Genomic DNA, 22,938 nt, shown 5'->3' with positions numbered 1-22,938 from the left:
ATTCTGACCTGGGACCTATCATCTTTAGCATAAGTCTGTGGGGACGCTGGTTCCCTGCCAGCTCACCACCTGCCTCCTCAAGAGGACCCTAATCTGCGGGTTATTGTTGTTTTCACAGCTACAGAGGGGCCCGAGAGAGTTGAAGTTAGGCTGGGAAGAGGTGAGTTTGTTGAAATTCTCAGCCTTGTGTTACAGAACCGATGTTTTTAGTTTTTCTTGGCTTGGATGTGAGAATCCTGATGTCTGAGAGGGTAATGTTCATGTTTACTGAGTGATTTATGAAGACCTGGGAGTACATAATAAGTTCCCAAGTATAGACTTTTGGAGATTGTGATAGGTTTCTGTAATGAATAAAGTTTGTATTTTTACTTTGAAGTACTTTAACTATATTGAAATCAGCCCTTTCAAAAATCTACATGATAGAACTTTAGTCAGGGTTATTTGTCTTTACAGTAAAAACATAACTTTTTACTTGAGGGTAATGGAACTCTGAAAATACTTAAGCATTCAACTTAAACATTTTTTATTACTGTGTGTGTGTAGGTGCAATGGTGTGTATGTGGTGGTCACAGCACAGTGTTTGGGGGCTGGTTTTCTTCTAATTCAAGTTGTCAGGTTCATATGGTAAACACTTTTACCCTCTGAAGCCATCAACTTTTTTTTGGTCTTTTTTTTTTCTTCAAAAACAATTTTAACATTTATTTATCTAATTTTTTTGGTATGTGTATGTGTGTGGATGGGTGTGTACCACAGTGTGTGTATGTGTATAAGTCTGAAGATACTCTTATGAGAGTTGGTTCTCTCTGTACTCTGGTTGGGTTCTGGAGACTGAACTTAGGTAATAGAGCTTGGCGGCAAGAGCCCTTGCTCACTGATCCATCTCACCAACCCTGAACCCAACTTTTAAACAATTGAAACACAATCTTAGTTAAAAGATTTAAAAATAATATATTTTTAAAAATCTTATGAGGTTTTTAAAATAGCTCTTTAAGAGGCTGTATCAGAATCTTGTTTTAGAATTATAACCAGATCATTGGGCCCTCACAGGGATTTGTTTAGGAATTAAAGATTTACTGATAAGAAAGGAAAATTGAAAATGAATCCTAAGTCTTTCCTTGGACCTTTTTGTAAGGAACTTTTGCTTTTAACCTTGTGCTGCTAGATAATAAATTTACAAAGATGATATTTGATAAAAGTTTGGCTTATTGGGATACATTTCTTTGTTTTATTAATTTATTCTTTGATAATTTTTTATGAGCATATAAAATGTTCTGGTCATACATAGATCCTCTCTTTTCTTCCTCCAGCATCCACTGAACCTCATTTCTCCCACTGAGTTCCCATCCTCCTTTCAAGTTTTTTGTTTCGTTTTTGCTTTGTGACCCACTGAGTGTAAGAAGGGCCACGTGATTGGGAATGGGTGTGAAGCTATCCAGTGGAGCGTGAGTAAACTGACCAGTGGCTATCTGACTGGACAGGGAATCCCTAAAAATGTTTGTTCAGAGAGTCCTTGCTGTGCCTGTATATTGAAGCCTTCCCCATTTTTTCTTTAGGAGTTTCAGAGTATCATGTCTGATGCTAAGGTCATTGACTTGATGGGAGTTGAATTTTGTGTAGGGTGAGACATAAGAATTGAGTTTCACTCTCCATGTTGATATCTAATATCCTGGCACCATTTGTTGAAGATGCTGTCTTTTCTCCTATGTGTGTCTGGCATTTCTGAGCCCTCTATCCCAGTTCATTGGTCTATGAATCTGTTTTTGTGTTGGTCTCTTGCTCCGTTTGTTACTATGGCTCTGTAGTGTAAGTTGAAGTCAGGTAGGGTCATGTCTCCTGCAGTATTGTCTTTGCTCAGGATGGCTTTGGCTATCTTTAGTCTTTTGTGCTTCTGTGTGAATTTCAAGATTATTATTATTTTTTTCCTGTCTTTGAGGAATGTCCCCAGAAGTTTCATAGAGATGGGCAGGATTTGTCTATTGATTTTGGCAGGATGGCCATTTTCACAATATTAATTCTTCATGAACTCGGGTGATGCTTCCATCTTCCATTGTCCTCAGTTTCTTTCTTCAGTGTCGTTTCTACTATAGAGGTCTTTTGGCTCCTTGGTTAGGTTTATTTCCAGGTATTTAATCCTTTGGTGGCTGCTGTGACCAGGATGTTTCCCCAAGTTCTTTTCTCAGCATGTTTATCTTTGGTGTATAGAACAGTCACTGACTTTGTGGGTTAATTTTGAACCCTGCCACTTCGCTGAATGTGTTTATCAGCAGCAGGAGTTTCCTAGTGGTATCCTCCTGCACGCCTAGAGTTCTATCGTCTGCAAATGGAGATACCACTTTTCCTCTCTGTATCCTCTTTATTTCATCCTTTTGTCTTCCTGCTCAAGCTAAGACGTCAAGGACTGTATTAAGGGACGTAAGGAGAGTGGACATCCTTGTGTTGGCTGGATGCTTTGAGGCCCACCCCCATTGAGCATGGTGTTGTTTATAAATTGGTTGGAGATCGCCTTTATTATGCTACAATGTGATCAATCCTCCCATCCTTTTCTCATGAAGAGATACTGGATTTTGTCAAGGATTGGGGTGATCACGAGATTTCTGACTTTGAGTCCAGCGATGCGTCGGCTCACATTTATTGATGTAAGTATATGGAACCAAGGACATTTATTATTGCACATATATGGAGCCAGCCCAATTATGATGAGTGATCTTTCTGATGTAACCTTAAATTCTGTTCAAAAATACCTTGTTGTGAATCTTTAATCTGTGTTCATGAGGACGTTGACCTGTAATTTTGTATTTTTTTTGGTGGCATCTTTATCTAGTTTTGCTGTCATTGATACTTTCTCAGAGCCGAGGCCGCCTTTCCTTTTCTGTTTTATAGGTTAACTGAAGTAGTATCGGTGCCATTCTCTGAAGGTCTGAGAGAATTCTGTAGGGAATTGCTTGGTCCATATATGTTTTAGTTGGGAGAATTTATTTGCTTCTTCAGTCTCATTGTTGGCTGTAGAGCTGTTTAAATTGTTTATTTCAAGTTTGGGTTCATAGATTTCTAGAAGCATCCATTTCTTGCAGTTTTTCCAGTTTAGTGGAACATAGATTTTTTTTAAACAAAACCTTTTATTTTGCATTGTTGTGAAGATGTTAGATCCCCTAGAACTAGAGCTATAGACAGTTGTGACTTGTGTCATGTGGGTGCTGGGAATTGAGTTCAGGACCTCTGAAAGAGCAGCCAGTGCTCTTAACTACTGAGACATCTCTCCAGCCCCAGAATATAGGTTTATTTTTTAAGGGTTATTTCTGTGATTTTTTTTATAAATTTCATCGGCATCATAACATCTGCCTTGACATGTCTAATTTTATGCAGATCCTACATCTTTCTTTCGATAAAATTGGCTAAGATTTTTGTCAGTCTTTTTTTAAAAAATCTTTTCAAAGAAGAATTTATTTATTTTTTTGGTAATTTTAATTTCTATTTCATTTATTTTCATATTAATTTCTGCTGTGAGCCTAATGATTTTTTCCCATCAGTTGATTCTGGTTTAGGTTTGTTCTTGTATCATTAAGTTGGCTATTTGGGTTCTTTCTGAATTTTGGAGGCAGACGGTGCTATGAACTTTCCTGAAAATTGCCTTATTGTTTCATTTTCATCCAGTTTAAGGATTTTTTTTAAACTTCCATTTTGATTTCTTCAGTGGCCTCTTTATCATTCACTAGCGTGTTGTCTAATCTCTGTGCACTTTCTGTAGTTTTTCCTGCTGTTGCCTAGCTTTACTTCACTGTGGTCAGAAAGCACATTGGGTGTTGTTCCCATTTTCCTATGCTGCTGTCTTGCTTTGTGTCATGGTATGTGATCTGTTTCAGAGAACGTCCCATGTGCTGCTGCGAAAACGTGAATTCTTTAGTGTTTTAGTGAGATGTTCTGTTGATGTGTGCCATGTACACCCAACTTATGATGTCATTTAAACTTCAGTGCTTCTCTCTCTATTGGTATGAATTTCCTGTCGGCATGAGGGGTGTGCTGACGTCACTCACTGACACCGCCCTGAGGTCAATCTGCAGCTTTATATCTGGTAGCATTTACTTTATGAAATTGAGTGTACCTTTGTTTTGAGATATATGTGTTTTGAATTTTAATATACCCTTGATGGATCCTCCTTGGCTTAGCAGTCCATTTTGTCAGGTGTGACAAAGGCTACCCATGCTCATGTTCTTGTTCCATTTGCTTGGGTTCTGAGCATTTATTCTTAGGTTGTGTCTACCTTTGATGGTAAGCAGTGTTTTTTGGAGGCAGCAAAAGATGAATTCTATCTTTAAACCATTCTGTTAGGTTTTTGTTGGGGAAATTGAGACCATTAATATCCAGAATTATTATTAAAAAGATGTGATTTAGTTCTTGTCACTTTCTTGCTTTTGTGGCGCTTTCTTAAACTTGTATTTTTCACCAGTTGTTCTGGTATTATCTCTCCATGGTCTTTTGGTATGTTTATTCTTCCCTTCAGTCCCAAGCCCTTTCAGTACGTCTATGGAACTGGATGAGTGGTCCTTTATTTTTGTCATGGGAAGCTTTTATTTCTCCTTCAGTTATGATAGGTTTGTTAAGTATAGCAGTCTGGATTGGTAATTGATCTTGTGGCTTTAGAAGTTTCTGAGCAATCAGTTGTTGGTTGGTCAGCCTTTATATGTGACTCTGCCCCTCTCACATGTGGTTCTCAGTAACCTTTATTCTAGGTTTTAGTGGCTTAATTATAATATGGCACATGGAGTTTCTTTTGGTGTTTTTTTTTTTTTTTGTATTCTGTTTGTTTCTTGTACCTGGATGGTCATCTCTTTCTTTAGATTTGGGGAATTTTCTTCTATGATTTTATTGAAAACACTTCCTATGCCTTTGGAAGAAGTTTTCTCCTTCCATGCCCACAGTTCCTAGATGTGGTGTTTTCATGGTGTCCCAAAGTCCTCCCATGTTTTGTTCATGCATACATTTAAAATCTGTCATTGATCTTGAACTAATGATCTAATTATCTTACCTTGCTTTCAAGCCCTAAAGTTTTCCTCTCCACATAATCAATTAATTCTGTTGGGGAGGCTGTCCATTGAGCTTCGTATGTGGCTGAAGCAGGCTGTTGTTTTCATAATTTCCTTTTGGCTTTGCTTTAGAAATTCTCTTTTTATTGAATTCTATTTTCATATTTTGAATTGACTTCTTTATTTGATTCAGCTGTTTGTTTCTGTGCTCTTGGAGTATGTTCGCGTCTTTGAGCTATTTGAACCTATTTATAACCATTCCTTTGAATTCTTTGTCTGGAAGTTCTTCTGTGTCACTCTCATTGGGGATCATTGCTATGGAGTTGGTAATTTCTGGACAAGACATGCCGTCTTTTTTCTCTGTGTCTGTTTCTGCACTGAGACTTTTGCATCAGAAGTTGGTTGACTGTGTGAGTTTTTTCTTTCCTTCCTCTTTTTCTACCTCCCTTCCACCCTTCTTTTTTCTTCCCAAGTTATTTTATTTTATTTATTTTTTTCACAGAGACAGTTACAATGTTTGGAGAGTCAATACAAAGTCAGTGCCCTGCCCTGGGTCAGGTCCAGCTAGCTGCTTGTTCTCACAGTCTCTGATGTGTGTTGATATGTCCCCACATATCTGGGCAGCCTATCCCAGGGTCAAGGCTGGGCCACTTTTCACCTCTGCTTTGTGTTATGGATTTCACTGTACCTGGGCTCCTACTCTAGTTCATCTCTGGCCTGCTCCTTTCTCCCATAGCTCTTGCTGTATTTCTGAGCCTTGGTGTACCCTTGGGCACTTCCCTTGGGTCAGAGCTGGTCCTGTCATGGCTCTTCATGTTCTCTGCAGTTTTGTCTGCATGCATGCACCCTACCCTGGATCGAGTCCAGGTTTCTCAGTACCTCTGCTCCTTTTCTCTACACTTGAGTCTCCCCACTTTCTAAGAGACATTTATGAGCACTGACTCAAGTTCACAGGTAAAATTGTGGGGCTAAATATCTTTCAGCCTATTTTGAAATTAAACTTGAATCTTTGAACTTTGCTTTGAAGGACTGAACTCATTCAGTTGCTATGACCATATTGTGTTATGTAGAAGCTGACTGGTCATCATTGCTGAAGTTAAAAACTAACCCCATGGGATGGCTAAGTATGTAAAGTGTTTGCCTCACAAGCATGGAGACTGGAGTTTGATCACATAGAAAAATACTGAGCATTTGGTGGGCTGCTTAAAATTCCAGTGCTGGGGAGGTAGAGACAAAGGGATCCTCAAGGCCCTCGGGTTGGCCGGGCCAGCCTCCTTGCTAGTTTTTCAGAGAGGATCTGTCTCAAAGGAAGCCGATTATTTTCTGGGTATGACACCCAGGGTTGTCCTCCGGCTCTAATATGCAATTCTCTGCACATGATATGCTCACACATATACTTACACAGCCACACGTGCGAAAAATAAGTTACAGACCTCCTGTGAGTTCAGGATACTGACACTGTATGTAGTTCTTTCCCTAGGGGTTTTATAGGTGTGTGAGAAAAATTATTCACAGCGGATGGATGAGGAAGTTAATATGCATTTAATATATGAATACATATTTTATGTATGTAATTACATGTGTTCATTTTATATTTCTGAATAACAGGTATTTTTTTTTTTAAAATAAACTTGGTGCTTTAAACCAGCATACTTAGTCTCCATGGCTGAGCTGACTATCTGTCTGGTGGTCTGTCTGGTGTTCCATTCAGCTCATTCTGCTCGGCTCTCATAGGGCTGAAGTTAAGATTGTTGATAGACTATGCTCTTCGTGGGAAAGAATCCGCTAAGCCTGTTCATGTGGTTGACAGAAAGAAATTTCTCATAACCGTAGGACTGATGTTCCTCTTCCTTTGCTTGCAGTCAGCTGGGACCCCTCTCTGGTCCTTGAGGCCACTCAAGTCTGGCCACATGTTCTCAGCCCCCTTTTGACAGCCCACTCCTTTCAAGCTGGCAAGTCAGCCCCTCTCTTCAGCGGCAGTTCAGGGTTCTTATACAAGGAGATAATAAGGTGAAAGGCTTGCTCTCCTGTTCCAGAGTCTGTGGGCTCCACTATTAGCAGGAGGGAGATGAATAAAAACGGGGAGGCATGTGGGCTCATGTTATGGGGTTAGACCTCCACAGGAACCTCACAGCGTTCTTTATGAGTCCCTTTTTGTCTGGATACCTTTGTGTGGGTGGTACTTTGGTGAGTGACATATGGTAGGAACATGACTTGAGGGACAAGTCTCTTGGAGAGTGCACAGCGGCATACAGAAGACACAGATGGCTGCTTATTCTACCTTGGACAGAATATATCCTACGTCCTGGCAGACTGGGTGCTGAGAAGTACCCATTTCATCAGAAGCAGCGCTTTACCTGAAATGGCTTCAGGGGCAGCCTGTGAATGAGACACAGCGATGCCTCTAGAACGGATGACACACAGAGTGTGCTAAGTTGGGATAAGGGTGTTGATGGTAGACGGTGGGGACCAGAAAACGCCTGGAACACCAACGCTGCTTTACTGTCAGGATGGAGGCCACAGGAAGACAGCCTCGTGGATACGATCACAGACATTATCTTCCTACCGAGAGTTTCACTACTACACAGAATTAGATAATGTATTGCCAAGAAGGGATGAGGTGTGCTTGGGTTTGCCTTCTTGTACTGTTGAAGATTAGGTACACTGAGCTATCTCAGTATGATTTGGGTATTTAAAAAAAAAGTATTCTTTTCAGCAGGCTACCGGAAGGCTAAAACAGTAGGATTACCCTGGGTTTAAGGCTGGCCCTAGGTTATAAAGGAAGACCTTACTTCAAGGGGTAAGGGGTGGGAGATAGACAGACAGACAGACAGTTCCTCACACTGTGTACTGACTCAGTACTTGATGGCATTGTCTGATAGTTTGATAACCTGAGTTTGGCCCCTGCATCCCACAGTGGAAAGAGACTCCAGGAAGTTGCCTCTCGATTTCTATATGTATGCCCTGGGATGCTTGTGTCTGTGCTCACTTACACACAGCAACAACATTTAAATAAAAAGGAACAGGTCATTGTCACAGACAAATGGGCCTGTCTGAATTTCAAAAGATGACAGCCCAACAAGGTACCGTCCATTATTTGTAACTTCTCGTGGAAGAAAATGTTTCTGTCTTTGGATGAACAGGTGTGTGTGTTTTGAGGTAAAGATGAGAACTTGCTGTCCCATGGCTCCTAGAGGAGACCCTAGCTTAGCCATACCCTTCACTGGAGACTTTTGGCTGTGATTCTCTTTTCCACGCAATACTTAATAATCATGTTTGTATTTTCATTTCATTTATTTTTATATTTGTGCCTTCTATTGTGACAGCTCTCAGTTATTTTTTGGAACTGGGGTTGGGGTAAGTTGAACGAAGAGAGACCGAGAACCAGCTCACTGAAATTCTTTGCATTTCTTCCGGCTCTCGAGGCTTTAACGGTCTCCGATTGGACGGTTTTTAGGACCCGTCCTCGGGTTTATGTAGTTCAGAGGTGAGCAGAGTTCAATTGCTTTCTGATGTGTGTGAAGCAGAGTTTGTGATGGGGCTGGGCAGCGGGAGGTGGTTGGCCACTCTTACGTTGCCTTTGTTTTCCGTTTGTGTGTCAATGCACTTATTTTAGAAACTTGGGGTTACATGGAGGTAAAATGTTTAGATTGCAACTGCCACTTAAATGGTAGCTACATGTTTTGGGAACGTGGACATTTTTTTTTAGACCAGGTTTCTCTGTGTAGCTTTGGAGCCTGTCCTGGGACTAACTCTTGTAGACCATGCTGACCCCAAACTCACAGAGATCCACCTGCCTCTGCCTCCTGAGTACTGGGATTAAAGGCGTGTGCCACTACCGCCCACCTGGTAACGTTAGTCTAAGGTTAGATTCTGGGCTAGTTTTGGTGGGGTTAGGTTGCTGTTTGCTGTCCCCTCAAGGATGTGTCTTTACCTCTGTTGTGTTGACTCTTGACTGATGTTATTGATTTCCATCCTGCCTAGTTGACAGGCTTCATCGGATGTTTCCTGACATCGAGTGAAAATATCTAATCATTTTTTTTAAATAAAGCTTATTCCTGTAACTAATTATATCAGTACTTTATTTTTTTAAGATTTATTTATTTATTTATTATGTATACAACATTGTTCTTCTATGTATGTATGCCAGAAGAGGGCGCCAGGTCTCATTACAGATGGTCGTGAGCCACCATGTGATTGCTGGGAATTGAACTCAAGACCTCTGGAAGAGCAGCCAGTGCTCTTAACCACTGAGCCATCTCTCCAGCCCCATCTGATCATTTTTGAAAAGGTCAGGTGTCTCATAATGCTTTTCCATGTTTCAAATAGTTTTCTTTCTAATTTACCGAAAGGTGTGGCTCATTGCTTCTAACAAACTCCACACTGGTGTTCTTCAGGCCGGGACAACCTCTTTTTTTTCCATCCTCCCTCTCGTGCCTGCTCGCATGCCTGGTCTAGAACAGTATCTGGTGAGTCAAGCCAATACAGTCTGACTTTTGTCCAATGACGTTACGAGATGAGGGTCTCCCTGGAGGGACTCCAAGTACACATTATCTGGACTTAAAAACAAAGAAATGTATGCTTGAGATTCACCGAGGCTCCTGATTGGGAGCACCAGGAAGGATACTTTTTCACTCGTGTACACAGATCCCTCACTTTAAAAAGACTTTCCACTCTTAGAGCCCCACCCCCAACCCGTGGTGCTGACCATCAGGCGTTGCGCGGCAACCTGCATTTAGCAGCAGAGTGGGTCCAGTTCCTCTCTATATGGCTGAGTTGAGTTCAACTTATACATAATTCTTTTCTGAGTGAATTTCGCTAGTAGGTGTCTACACACTTAGAACCCTTGTGATGACTTTCCCAGGGTCAATGGCAAGAGTTTAATGTGTGTGAGCTCTCTTAACAGCATGGTGCTGGAGAATGCCTTGGTTTTGTTGTCTTACTGTTGGTGATTTTCCTACTGTGGTTCTGCACACTTGCTACCAGTTTAAAGTAGGAGAAAGTCCTCTCCCGAGGCCGTGGAAGTGTGGGTGCACTCGATTTGCCTTTTTAACTCACATGCGTTCTCCTTAAATTCACCCACCCGAGCCTAAAATTGTCTTCCAGGAGTTTTCCAAGTAAGTGAACATAGCGCTGAATTGTGCCCCCAAAGGACTGTGAAATTTGATTTACAAAATTTTGGTAAAAGTAGCAATAATTCTTGAAAATTACATAAGTATCCGATTTCTCTCCTTATATGGGATTACCTCATTCTGTCAACTATTTTAAGCAACTTTAAAATTGGTAATGGAGAACCTTCTCTTGACTGCGGTACCGTATGTGGCTTTTAGGTTAAATACAAAAACTCCGTTCCTCCCCGCCAAGAGGCGCAGTTGAAGAACTACTCGCCCTCACCGCATGGCCTGTTGCTTCAGCATCCCCGGCACTCTCAAGCATAGACTTGATTCTGAGGCTTTGTCAGGACCTTCATGGCCTGTTGCTTCAGCATCCCCAGGCACTCTCAAGCATAGACTTGATTCTGAGGCTTTGTCAGGACCTTCACACCTTTAAAATAGGTTCTTACGGCTGGCTGTCCTGAATTTATATTTGTTCTGATACTTGTAAGGCTTTGTGCCTTAAACAGCTCACGGCTGGACTGTGAGACATTCCTAAGTGGTGAGCTCTCTGGACCAGGGTCATTCTCTGTCCCTGCTCTGCTTCTCTGGGAGGGCCCTGGGAGGTTAAGAGTTTGTTCTTAACTGTACCATAAACATCTTTGCGTGTAGTGGATGTGTTTGGACTTGGCTTTGAAAATGAATTTGAGTCTCTGTGTGTCGGTTGTTGTTAAGTATTCTAAAAATTCGATCTTCTTTTTATTTATTTATTAAAGATTTCTGCCTCCTCCCCGCCATCGCCTCCCATCCCCCCCCCCAAACAATTCCCCCTCCCTTATCAGTCCGAAGAGCAGTCAGGGTTCCCTGCCCTGTAGAGAAGACTCCGAAGGCACTTGCCCCTTGGTCACATAACATTGGCAAGACACAGACTTCGGCTTGAGTTTTAACCCTGCCATTTCTAGACCTTTTATTACCTGTGTAAGTTATCTCTCCAAATCTCAGGTTTTCTTACCTTTCCATGGGAGGTTTATCGTATGGAATTGTCATTGAAATGCCTCATTCAGCATTCAGGCATATGTATTAAATGCTCAGCAAAGTGTTATTTGCCATTCTGATGCTAGCCAGCTGTCAGTCACAGATCCTATGTGGGAACTGTCAGGAAGCAGAGGTGCCGCTGTCTTCCTTCAGGACTGAGCGGGTTCCTAAAACAGAGAATGAGGCATTTTGCTAGAGCCGGGCGTTATGAAATGGTGATGCACAGGCTGCTGAGATGTAGTGAAGAAATCATTAATTAAGGCCTTTGCTCAGTGGTGAGGACACGGAGCCACTTTGAGAAACACTCGGCTATTAACAAATAACCCTATTCAACCACGCTTCTCTGGCCTGGTCTTCCTATGATTAAGTTAAAAGAAAAACAAAAAAATGAAGATCAAAGGCCAGCAGTACTGGGAGGAGCATTTCCGTACAAAACGATCCCTTGTCGTGTGCGAGGAAACCGAAGTGTGAAAACGTGACCAGGGGAGAGAAGTAAACGAGAGCCCGAGGAGAAGGGATGAACTTGGCCTTCAGCTTAGATTCGTGTGGAGGCCACGGCGAGGTGTCCTGGCTGCACAGAAGCTGGGCGGTGACAGGTTCCTCCAAGTTGGGACTCCAAGGAGGTTGATAGCAAAGGTACCGGAAGTAGGAGGCCTGGGGAGATCCCGTCACTGTCCTCCTAGCTTCTCAGAGGACTCCTGAATTCTTTCAGGCCTTCATTCAGGATCTCCTTTCGTCTGGGACCGCCATCCCTCTGCCTGTCCGTTCCTATAGCTAGTGTAGTGTCTGAGAAAAGGAATCTGAGGGCCGTAGCACCCCTCCCCCATTCCTCAACTTGGGGACAAAGGTGACATTAAGAGAAGCAGGAACATGGCGCAGGTGTCGGGAACGTTGGACACCTGTATTTGTAGTTTAGACTTGAAACTGTGACCAGCGCAAAGAGCAAGGCTTAGACGGAAGAAGAACCACTTTTGGAAGTGTATCAGCAGCCCTATCTGTGGCCTGAGACCTTGGAGGACATTTCTCTGTTTGTTTGATTTCTCATTCATTATTTTATTGTGTGTGTGTGTGTGTGTGTGTGTGTGGGTGTGGGTGTGGGTGTGGGTGTGGGTGTGGTGGGGACACGGCAAATTTGAGTGTCATTTTTCAGGCATGATCGATCTACCTTTTCTTTTGAGACATGGCCTCTCCCTGGTCTGGAACTTGCCAAGTATGGGAGGCTGGCCCCCTCACCTCTTTCTCTCTCTTCAGCACTGGGGATTACAAGTACATGCTGCCACACACGCCTTTACATTTATTCTTAATGCAATTATTTTACATGATTCTGGGGATTGAATTGAGGTCTCCTGATTGCAAGGCAAGAACTACCTCCCCAGTTTTCTGCCCTTCTCTTACTAAACGATACCTTTCTTCACTTGGTAGACACACACAATTGCAGCAGAACGACGCCTTTTAACAAATTCTTCTGAATTCAAGTGAGCTAGCAGCTCCATCGGCTGATCACAGTATTGTCAAACTTCTAAAGAAGCCAGCAAATTTTCCACCTAAAAAATTCTTTTTCATGGGGGAGGTTAGGGTGTGGGTGTGGGGAAAGAGTATAAAAATAAGACTTTCAGAGATTCTAGGTTGCTGGGTGTCGTTTGTATTTTTCCATGGTGCGGGAGGTTAGAAATAGAACTGCTTTTTATGGGATCCTCAGCAGCAGCTTGTAAACTTGGTTTCGTGGGTTTGGTCTGTCTGTGTGGGTGAGGTAGCTTCTGCAGCATGGCATCTTTGGGGGCAGCGCCTGGCATCCTGCTCCAGTACTTTCTTCTCTGCCTTCTGCTCCCCAGCCCCCTTCCCCACTTGGTATCACCCGGATGAGCAGCACTGGAGTGTAAAATGTGCTTTGCTAGGGTCAGGTTCTCAGAGCTTGCTCGTGGCGACTGCTGCCAGTTGTAACAGACTGTGTCTCAGCGGTCCCGGCAGAGTCGCGCGTGGTGCATCTGTGAGGGCATTTGCCGGGAGGGCATGCCCTTCAAAGAAGGCGACCTCCTAAAAGTCTGGATGTCGGTGGGGTACATGGGCCACCCTTTCAAAGAGTGTTACTGTAGAGCTGAATAATAATTCTAAGTTCGTCCCCATGGGAGTCGTTTGCTGAGTTCTTCTTGGATTCAATATAGAAAGGGCAGGAAGGTGGACCAACCTAAAAATGTTTTTCTTTTTTTTTAAATTTGTGTTTGTGTGTTGATTTAAGTGTGGGAATGCCCATGCCATGGTGTGCATTTGTGGGCCAGAGAACAGCCTTGGATATTGTTCATACTCTTCCAACATGAGAGAGTCTCTTGTTTGTTGCTGCATACACCAAGCTAGCCGACTCTAGGGCTTCTGGGATTCGCCTGTCTCCGTATCTTGTCTTTCTGTGGGAACACTGGGATTATAGTCCTGGGGTACTGTGCCTAGATTTTCATGAGTTCTATGGATACTTGCGCTTGAGTGATATATGTTTTACCCAGTGAGCCATCTCCTTAGCTCAAAGACAACATTCTTTGACTCCTAGGGAACCAAGAGGCATCTGTGAATTCCTTGGTATTGTGTTCAATCCTGGGAATGTTACGGCTTTGATGGGATTCTCGGGAAGATTTTGGTCTCCCTAGAGGTAGGCGCATTTTCAAGCAGGAGATGTGAAGGTCATTAGAGGAATCATTTTAATAAAATGGTCACATGTGAGATGTCTTGAGTGTGGGCAGAGGGTGATGGAGGCGAGATTGAAGGGGCAGGCAGGCAGGCAGGGAAATAGGAGAGATTTGGTTGTAGGCTGTGTGATGTTGCAACACAAATGAGATGGTGAGATGTGTCAAATGGTAAAACAGCTAGGTACGCGCAACATTAAATGAACTCAGCAGGTTGTGTTTATGTATTTATTCACTTATATATGTAACAGTAATACAGAAAAGGATTTGAGGAGGGAGGAAGCAGCGTGTGCACCGAGATTCCTCCGCTTGACACATCTGAAGGATGTGTGTGGGAAAATGACCCGCAGTTAGATGGCAGTCTGAGACGGAGCGAGGTCGTCAAGGCAGGTGAAGATTTGGGGGTCATCAGCATACAGCAGTCACCTGCGGGACGAACAAGTAAGAGAGCAGCCACCTGGAAGACTGTAGGAAGCTGCATACTTCATACTGTCTTGCTAAGTAAAATCCGTGTCTCAGTGTCATGATCGTCTTTGATCTGTTGTCAAGATTCTGTTGCTCTCAGAGCGGTTGTGAGTCCTTGTCACTCACTAGTACGGCCTTGCAGGCTTGCTCTTGGGCTCATTTCCGACCTCCACCCAGGTGACTTGGGGTTGTGTCCACATGCCTTGACTCCTGGATTCATGATCTCAACACAGAGTGATCTAAAGTGGTGTAATTAATAGCTCACCTCCAGTGTGGCTGAATTGGGCTAGCTAACCCCTGCCTTCAGAAATCCCCTGGTGGAGTACTGGCCTCCTTCCTTTAATAACTGCTTGTATTTTTAAAAATTTCATTTCCGTTTTTTTATGCAATTGGAAGGATTTTTGCTGTTGATACTTTAGAAATAGGGATCAATCAAAAATCATGTAATTAATTGATCTTCAGAAATGCATTTTTACTGAATACTACTTTATCGCTTAACAAACGGTAAGGATAAAATGAGTTTTCTTTATATGTCTGAGTGTGTGTATGTGCATGTGTGTGCAGGTGCCTGCAGAGGCCAGAAAAGGGCATAGGATCCCTTTGGATCTGGAGTTGCAGGCCTCTGTCTGGGTGTTAGGAACTGACCAGCTCTCCTAAATGTTGAGCCATCTCTTCACGCCCTCTACTGGGTTTCCATTCTATATCTCTTAGGTTGATCTGATACAGACATGAGAAACACTCTGTGCTTCACTCAGGAAAGTGGGTAAAGCAGGTAAGGCATTCTTGGGATCAATAATAAGGCTCTTGGCGGTACATGTCTGTTACATTCTCACCTCATACCGTGACTGTGATGGCTTGATGCTGATTTGGCTCAGTTTTGCCACCATCTGCCTTTCCTTTACGGAGGGATGCTCAAGTTCCAATAACTATGCTGTGCAGGTTCTACACTACATGGGGCTCAGTATGAGTGGAGAGAAACAGGCCTGTAGGTGGTAGAAGTTAAGTTCAAACTTTTTGGATGTTTATGTTAGGAAAATGCTCGTAATTAATATAAACTTCCTGCAGCTGGGGATAACAAATGAAAGGCCAGTTACAGAAATGCTAGTAACAGAAAACCACATTTAAAATGTTGTATCAAAAGAGGCAAAGAGTTTCAATCCAATATACTTGTTAACTAGTTTGAGTTTATTAATATTTTTTTAAATAAAATCTCATGTAGACTTACAAGCCATCAAGTAAATGGCTAGTCATTATTGTCACCATCCCCATGTGATTCCTCCATGAAGACTGTAGGATGGGAAAATCAATCTATATTTAACATTTTGAACTGAGGAATTTGTAGCAATTATAATTGTGATTCGCGTTTTCATTAAGACAATAAAGCTTACAGAAATTTGATAACCCTACAGTTAAATGTAAGTGAAATACAACCCAGAGAAAAATCAAAACAATATCCCAACCTTCTTTTCAGTCAGCTAAGTGATTTCTTTAGATACCTCCCATCAGCTTAGCCCAAAATACTAATAAAGGATCATTCCTGTTCTGCTTAATGGCCAGGCCTTTATTGACATTGATTTTGGCCATCTCTGTTGGAGCTGTTTGCTGCATTAACACTATCTCAGATTTGTAGTAATGGGAGTTTTAGTTGATGATGGGGCTGGATACCTGACTTCAGCTATAATATTACTGACATATTTAGTAATATGAGCAACAGAAAAAAGAAAATCCATAAAGGGGTTAATATAATATTGGTACTACAAATAAACCTATCTTTAAAGAGTTTCAATCCAATATACCTGTTAACTAGTTTGAGTTTATTAATATTTTTTTTAAATAAAATCTCATGTAGACCTACAAGCCATCAGGTAAATGCTGTTTCCAAGTGTGTTAAGGGTCATAGTAACAGTCCTATAAACATTGGCAACAGGCCATACCTTGTATACTTTGAGAAGCAAACAACCAGTAGGACTTACTGATGTAAATATTTTACTTAGAAGCATTTAAAATACACCTAAAAAAGCAAAGATGTATGCAACTTTGGCAGAAGAACTGAAACGGCATGGAAGTAGAGCCCTTTCTGAGCTTGTAGGTGTATTTGGGGCCTTCAGGTATACCAGTTGGGTCTTGCAAGGAACCGCAGCTCTGTCTTGCTTTGTACTGGCTCAGAAGGTTCCACCGCTTGGAATTTTCCACATCACTATAAGGGGCCCAGTCCTCACCTTGTCCAGTAATTGTTTCAGATGTGCTGAGTCTGTTTACTCAGTATCTGAGCTCTACAAGTAAAAGAGCTCCACTCCAGGCCTTACATCTCAGATACAAAAATCTTACAGTTTCACTTTTCATTTATTCGATTTTACAAATGAGGCCATGTGAGAAATCTATTATCTCTTGTGCTTGTTTGCTGTTTTGTTAATTTGACACAAGCTCTGATCATCTGGGAAGAGGAAACCTTGCTTCCATCAGATTGACCTGTAGGCAAGTCTGGAGCATTTTCCTTATTAATAATTGATGTGGGAACTCACATCACAGGACCAACCCCAGACAGGTGGTCATGGGTTGTAGACTGAGCAAGTGAAGGGGGGACAAAGACATAAGCAGTGTACCTCCATCGCTTTTGCTCTAGTTCCTGCCTCCAGGTTCCTGCTTTGAGTTCCTGCCTTGACTTCCCTCAGTGGTGATATGTGAACTGAGAGTTATGAGAGAAACCCTCCCCTCCCCAGACTGGTTTTGGTCATGGTGTTTATCACATCTATAGAAACCCTAAGACTTGTTTGCAGTGTCTTACAGTGTTAGGAGGGATTCAAAGTGTTAAAGATAACAGGACATGAAGCTGGATTTGGAAATATATAAATATAAGTAGAACTTAATGCAGTATAGATAGTTGCTTAATCCATTAACTTTAAGATTTTTCAGCTGTGTTCTCTATCTTTGAGTCACATTGAACGAAAGACTCTGCCTCCATCTTTGGGAGACTGGTAGGGAAGGCCGAAGTAAAATCAATATTAAGAATTGCTAGTTGGGGATGCTCAGAGGCAGCTCAGTGGTTAAAGAGCAAGCAGGACAGGGTAGTTAGGATTCCTGGAGCCCATGTAAGTGCTGGTGACTCACCTGTAACTCCAGGCTTGGAAGGCAGAAAGAGGCAATCCCTAGAGCCACTGCCTGGCTAGCCTGGCCATATTGATGAATTTGGCTTTGATTGAGAGACCCTGTCTCAGTGAACGGTGAACAAGCAATTGTGTCAGCCTGCTGGGAAGCTAACGTTGCCAGATGAACCTTCTGCAGAAATATTTCAACTTTATTTTCAGTATTTAGTAATGAACGCTATTACTGCATCAATGGTAATACATTTCTGGTTTAGTGTAAATTAAGGATGTTTTCTAGTTGTGCATGGATGCTGGCAAATTCGTCAGTTCTGAAAATTGTTTAAGTATGTAATGTTAAGCTTAGGTTTAAGAAAAACTGGTAATTTGGGTCTTTGTCATTTGCTTAAAAAAAAAAAGAAAATAAATGCGAATGTGTTTGGTGCATTCTTTCAAAAAAAAAAAAAAGAAAGATCCCTAACATCAACCTGGAGCCTCCACAGGCACATATACACAGGTACACACAAGGACCCACATGCATATTCACACATATGCACATCACACACAGATGCATGCTAAAAAGCACCGCTAGTTGGAATGGAATAATTTACAAAGAGAAAGAGATGTTGTTATCATTTGAATCTGAAAAGCCTCCCACTTGCTCACCCTTTGAGCATGTGTTTCCCATTTCTGGTGCTACACTGAAGAACCTTCAGGGAGATGGGAGCCCAGCTCAGAAGTAGGTTGCTATGGGGCCTCTTTGAAGGTTGTCACTCAGGCCCTAGTTCCTGTTGCTCCTTCTACACCATGGTGTGAGCAGCCTCTGCTGCATGCTCCTGACACTCCACTGCGTCTTCTCCAAGGTAATGGGCCAAGACCCTCTGAAACCATGAGCCAAATCAAATCTTTCTTTGGTTATTTCTATCAGATACTGTGATCGCAGCAGTATATAAATAACTAATACAGATGTGTTATTGGAAAAATCATTCAGAGACCATCTGCCCCCGTGTTAGGGATTTCTGTTCAGCTGCAGGTCACTTGGGCAGAGACATTGGCACTGCTGTGGAGAGACAGAATATTGAAGGGGCTAGGTGTTTTCTTGCTGAACTTTGGTACCCAACCCTCTTGGGATGGAGTATTTCTCTCCTACTTGAAGAAGGATCACTGTACCTATGACTTTCATATGAGTGTTAGGGCATTGTGGGAGAGGTTCAATATAAATATTGGATATCCTGGAGTTTGGTTTAAGGCATGCAATTTCTCTCCCCACTGTAGGAAGTGGCTCATAAAATTTATTCAATCTCATTTCACATTGAGCATGAGCCTTCCATTCCGTGGAGCCTTCTGAATTGTAAAAGAGCAGGGCACAGCCCAAGTTCTGGTTTTCAAAAGACCCAAATGCCTAGAGATTAGACGGTAACTGTTCATACTCCTGAAGCCTCCTATCTAGTACTTTAGATAGCCTAATGTGTGGGCTGATGTGGATGGGGCTGCATCCCTGGGGGAGGACCTGCAGCCTGTCTATCGGTGTGTGTACCTGGGAGGCAGCCCTGTTCCCCTTTACTGGTGTCACACCTGTTCATTCCACTCTCTGCCACCAGGGCAGATGACTTTGTTTCCTCATTCTCTGTGACCTGTGATTTCAGGTCCCAGATCCTTAAAGGCAGAAGGAGCTGGTCATTCCTGTCTGTCCCCCATAGAAAAGCGTTAACACGTTGTACGCTACGAAAGGCTAACTTGCAGTTTGTTTAAACGTTTGAGGCAACCTCCTCTACCTTAGCCTTTGTTTGCCTAGGCTACCATGCATCCTTCCAAGGATTTCTCTGCATTACTCTGGGAAAAACAACCCTGAAATCTTCAGGATTTATGTTTGACCAGAAGAATTGGGAGTTTCTTTCATCAGTTGAACACTTTGGGGTACTTTATTCTTAGACTGGAACATGTACATTCTCTTTGTCATAAAGACGCAAACTCAAGTTGTCTTGAGATTATTTCATTGTTTGCTATCAGATGCGTTCTCTCTCTGGATGTGGCAACCATACATTTAATGAGCTATAAGAAATCAACAGTGAGCACAGTTTGAGAAATTAGAGTATGTCAAAATGGAAGGTCTTCTGTTAGCTGCTTGTTTATTTACTCTCACATCTTTGCTTCGATAGTTGTAGGACTAAGGAAATGGGTAGAGCACAGTGTGAGACCCATCCTTGCCAGCACCCATGAGCCGAGCCGGAGACTGTATCCTGCATCTTGGCTTCCTGAGGAAAAGTCCCACACAAGGGCCCCATTGAGCAGCTCTGTTATGACACAGAGAGAAGCGCATTTCCTGAGGCTGACCAAATGTTAGGAATTTTCTGTTTTCAGGAAATAAAAAGTTAAACGAAACTAAAGCAAACCGTCAGTACTGGCAGGAGTTTGGGCCTCCGAGTCACAGCGAGGCCGCCCCTTGAGAGAAGAAACTGACTGCAGTTGGGTACATGTCCACGCTGCACACTCGGCCCCAGCCAGTCTGTTGGCAGACACCTTCACGCTTTTCCAGCTGAGCCTCAGTCTGTGGTGCTCCATAAAACCAGCAGCCCCCTTGCAACCAAGATGGCTGTCTGAAGAGAAGACCAATTCTTAGCTTTAATATGCCAACCTATGCATTCACTTATGAACTTATCCGGTGACTGATTATCAAGTCCTGATTGGTTGCCAGCATTAATGATCAAACAGTGAAGGAGTTGAGGTACAGAGGGCTATGATGTCCCACACATGGTTGTGTAGCACGTTAGTCCAGCCATGAGGGAGCCGGGTGGAGTTTTTGTTAAATCTTTTATCTTGTTACAGACTCATCTCTCTGTTCTCCTTTAGTAAAGAGCCATGCAGACTGGCCTGGGATTTAGAAACAGCTGGGGCTGAGGAGATGGCTCAGTAGGTGAAGGTGCTTGCTGCAAAACCTTCTGACCCGAGTTGGATCCCTGGAACCTCCAGGGTGGGAGGAGAGAACTGACTCCTGCAGGTTATTCTCTGATTTCTCAACGTGTGGTGTGGCATGTGTGCCTCTTTCCCTATATAAATAAATATATACATGTTTTTTAAAAAATGGGAAAGGAGAGATGGAGAGATGGCTCAATAGCTAAGAGAACTTGCTGCTCTTCCAGGGTACCCAGGTTTGGTTCCTACCACCCATATGGCTGCTCAGGTGTCTATTGTTACAGGTATATGGGTGCCAGTGCCCTCTGCCAGCCCCCATAGCCTGCGCACAGTGCACATACATACGCATAAGACAAAAATAAATTAAAAACTATAAAAAGAGAAAGAAACAGCCTAACACTGACAGGGTCACAGGAGTAAGGGTTTATTTCTTAGTCATGTTACTTACCCATCACAGGTTGGAACAGGTATTCAACCATCCTGTTCCTTCGGGAGACAGGCTAAAAGAGGTTCCATCTCTGCCTATATAGCCCCAGGGCTTCTAAAAGTCAGGCAGGGGAACTCTGGCGAGTAAATAATTCAAGGCTCTGGCTCCAAGCTCAGGGGTTAGCCACATAGCCCTGGCTGATTGGCATCTTGGAGCTCTATCCCCATGTGCCTGTCAGTGACTGGCTCTGGGGTAGCCCTCTCCTTTTCCTGCTTCCCTTAGCTCTCACTTTTCCTTCCAGTGTCTCCTTTCTCTCCTTTAGTTTTTTGAGGTGGGGTTTTGTCATATACCCCAAACTGGTCTGGACCTGTATAGTACAGGCTGCTCTTGAACCCATAATCCTCCTATCTGAACCTCCCCAGCGCTGGATTACAGGCGCTCGCCACACCGGCTGTCTCGCTTTGTTTTCCTAGGAAATTACAGAAACCAAATACTTTTATTATAATAAAAGTAATAGAAAGTATACTTTTACTGATACACATGCAATTTTGATTTATAGGCTGTATTTTTTGTTTAATTCACTATTAAAAATTATTTATATAAGAGAGTGCTCTTGTTTGCATGCCTGCCTGCATAGCAGAAGAGGACATCAGACCCCCTTATAGATGGTTATAACCACCATGTGGGTGCTGGGAATTGGACTCGGGACCTCTGGAAGGGCAGTCGGTCAGTGCTCTTAACCGCTGAGCCATCCCTCCAGCCTTTAATTCACATTCTTAATAATAAGATGAAAAAAAGAATTGAGAAGCTAAAGTGTAAAAGTTACCCATGATTCCATTGTTTTCCACTTTCTGCTTTTTTCCCCAGAATTTCATATTTAAAAAAATTAATGTACTTTTTGCGGGGTTGTCATCATATGGCTCTGGGAAAATGCCTGAGTGAGGGAGCAGGGGACTCGGGTTTGCTCCGTAGAGCCATCATTACTCACTGTGGTTCTGGAAAAGTCCCTTCGCCTCTCTGCCCCTTTGTCATATGCCACAAGAGATAATGGCTTCTTCACAGGCCAAGAGAACGCTCGTTGAACACACCTGGTCCTCCGTGTTCATTCATTGGCATCATTGCTGGTTTGTATTTTCACCTGTGGATTTGTAACTTTGCTTCATGGCATGAAAATAATTACGACTTTCTCTGACAAGGAGTTGCAGTTGCTTCTCTGGCAAGTATTCAAGGAAGGGGAAGTGCTTAGACCAAGGAACTCTATCTGATCTTCCAGGGGCTTCAACGTCTGCCTGCGTTTATCTAGAACCCACACATCACAGGTTCCTGGCTCAGTTGCTGGCTTTTCCTGACCTTGGGGTTGTACTCAGACTGACAATAGCTAGTCAGAGAACATTCTATTGCCTGAAAAGTCTTTGCTCCCGAGGAATCCTATCCTCCTCAACTGCATGTCCTTGCTTGCTTGTCTGTAGAGAGCCATGCTTGAATTTTCAAGTACTTTCTACAGATGTAGCCTGCGGAGCCACAGAAGAGTGAGCAGTGCAGAGGGAGGCAGCCTCTCCCATAATCCCTCTGGCCCCATCCCATCTGTAGCCTCACTCCAGCCATGAGGCCAACCTTCAAAGGCACAGCAGATGAGGTGATAAAGTAAATACCCGAGCCCTCTGCAGGACCCGGAATGAGGGATAACTTGTGTTCCGTTGGCCTATGTCAGGGTCATGGCATGTATGGGATTAGCTATGACCTCCAGCCTGAAGGGGAGGGCTGTGGCATTGGTATTTCCCATGACCACCTTCCTTCCTTGGGAGTCTGTTCCCGTGCAGATGCCTCTACCTCTATCTCGTTTATTTGGCAGGATGAGGGTATGCGAGGGTCAGGGGTGAGGTGAGGGCTTCAGTGGCAGCAGGATGAGGGCATCTGATATCTTTATACTATCTTTGTTAGCCACCAATGCTGCGATCCCTAAATACAATTCCTCATGTTATGGTGACTCCCAACCATAAAATTATTTTTGATGCTGCTTCATAATTGTCATTTTGCTACTGTTAGGAATCATAATGCAAATATCTGTGTTTTCCGATGGTCTTAGGTGAGCCCTGTGAAAGGGTCATTTGACCCCCAAAGGGGTTGCGACCCACAGGTTAAGATCTGCTGATGTGGTGTGTGTTCATGGGGTGAAGCCTGGCTGGTAAGAGCCTCGTTTTAGAGACTAAGAGTTTTATTTTGAAGTCTGAC

The 22,938-nt window shown here is 43.0% G+C and overlaps 1 protein-coding gene across 19 annotated transcripts in view; it reads left to right on the top strand.

The window, feature by feature from the left end:
- Ldlrad4 (low density lipoprotein receptor class A domain containing 4) overlaps positions 1-22,938 on the top strand; it is a 303,729-nt gene that overhangs the window by 54,064 nt on the left and 226,727 nt on the right. The window contains exon 1 of one of the 19 annotated variants that reach the window (XM_075968387.1): positions 21,697-21,830. The exons of the other annotated variants lie outside the window; for them this stretch is intronic. The gene's annotated coding sequence lies outside the window, so the exon portion shown is untranslated. Of the gene's footprint in view, positions 1-21,696; positions 21,831-22,938 lie in introns of those variants that run through there. 19 annotated transcript variants of the gene reach the window in all.

The sequence above is a fragment of the Microtus pennsylvanicus genome, chromosome 4, assembly GCF_037038515.1.
Source record: "Microtus pennsylvanicus isolate mMicPen1 chromosome 4, mMicPen1.hap1, whole genome shotgun sequence".
NCBI lineage: Eukaryota > Metazoa > Chordata > Mammalia > Rodentia > Cricetidae > Microtus > Microtus pennsylvanicus.
The sequence above is the reverse complement of the archived record's forward strand: the minus strand, read 5'-3'. Positions and strand labels throughout refer to the sequence as shown.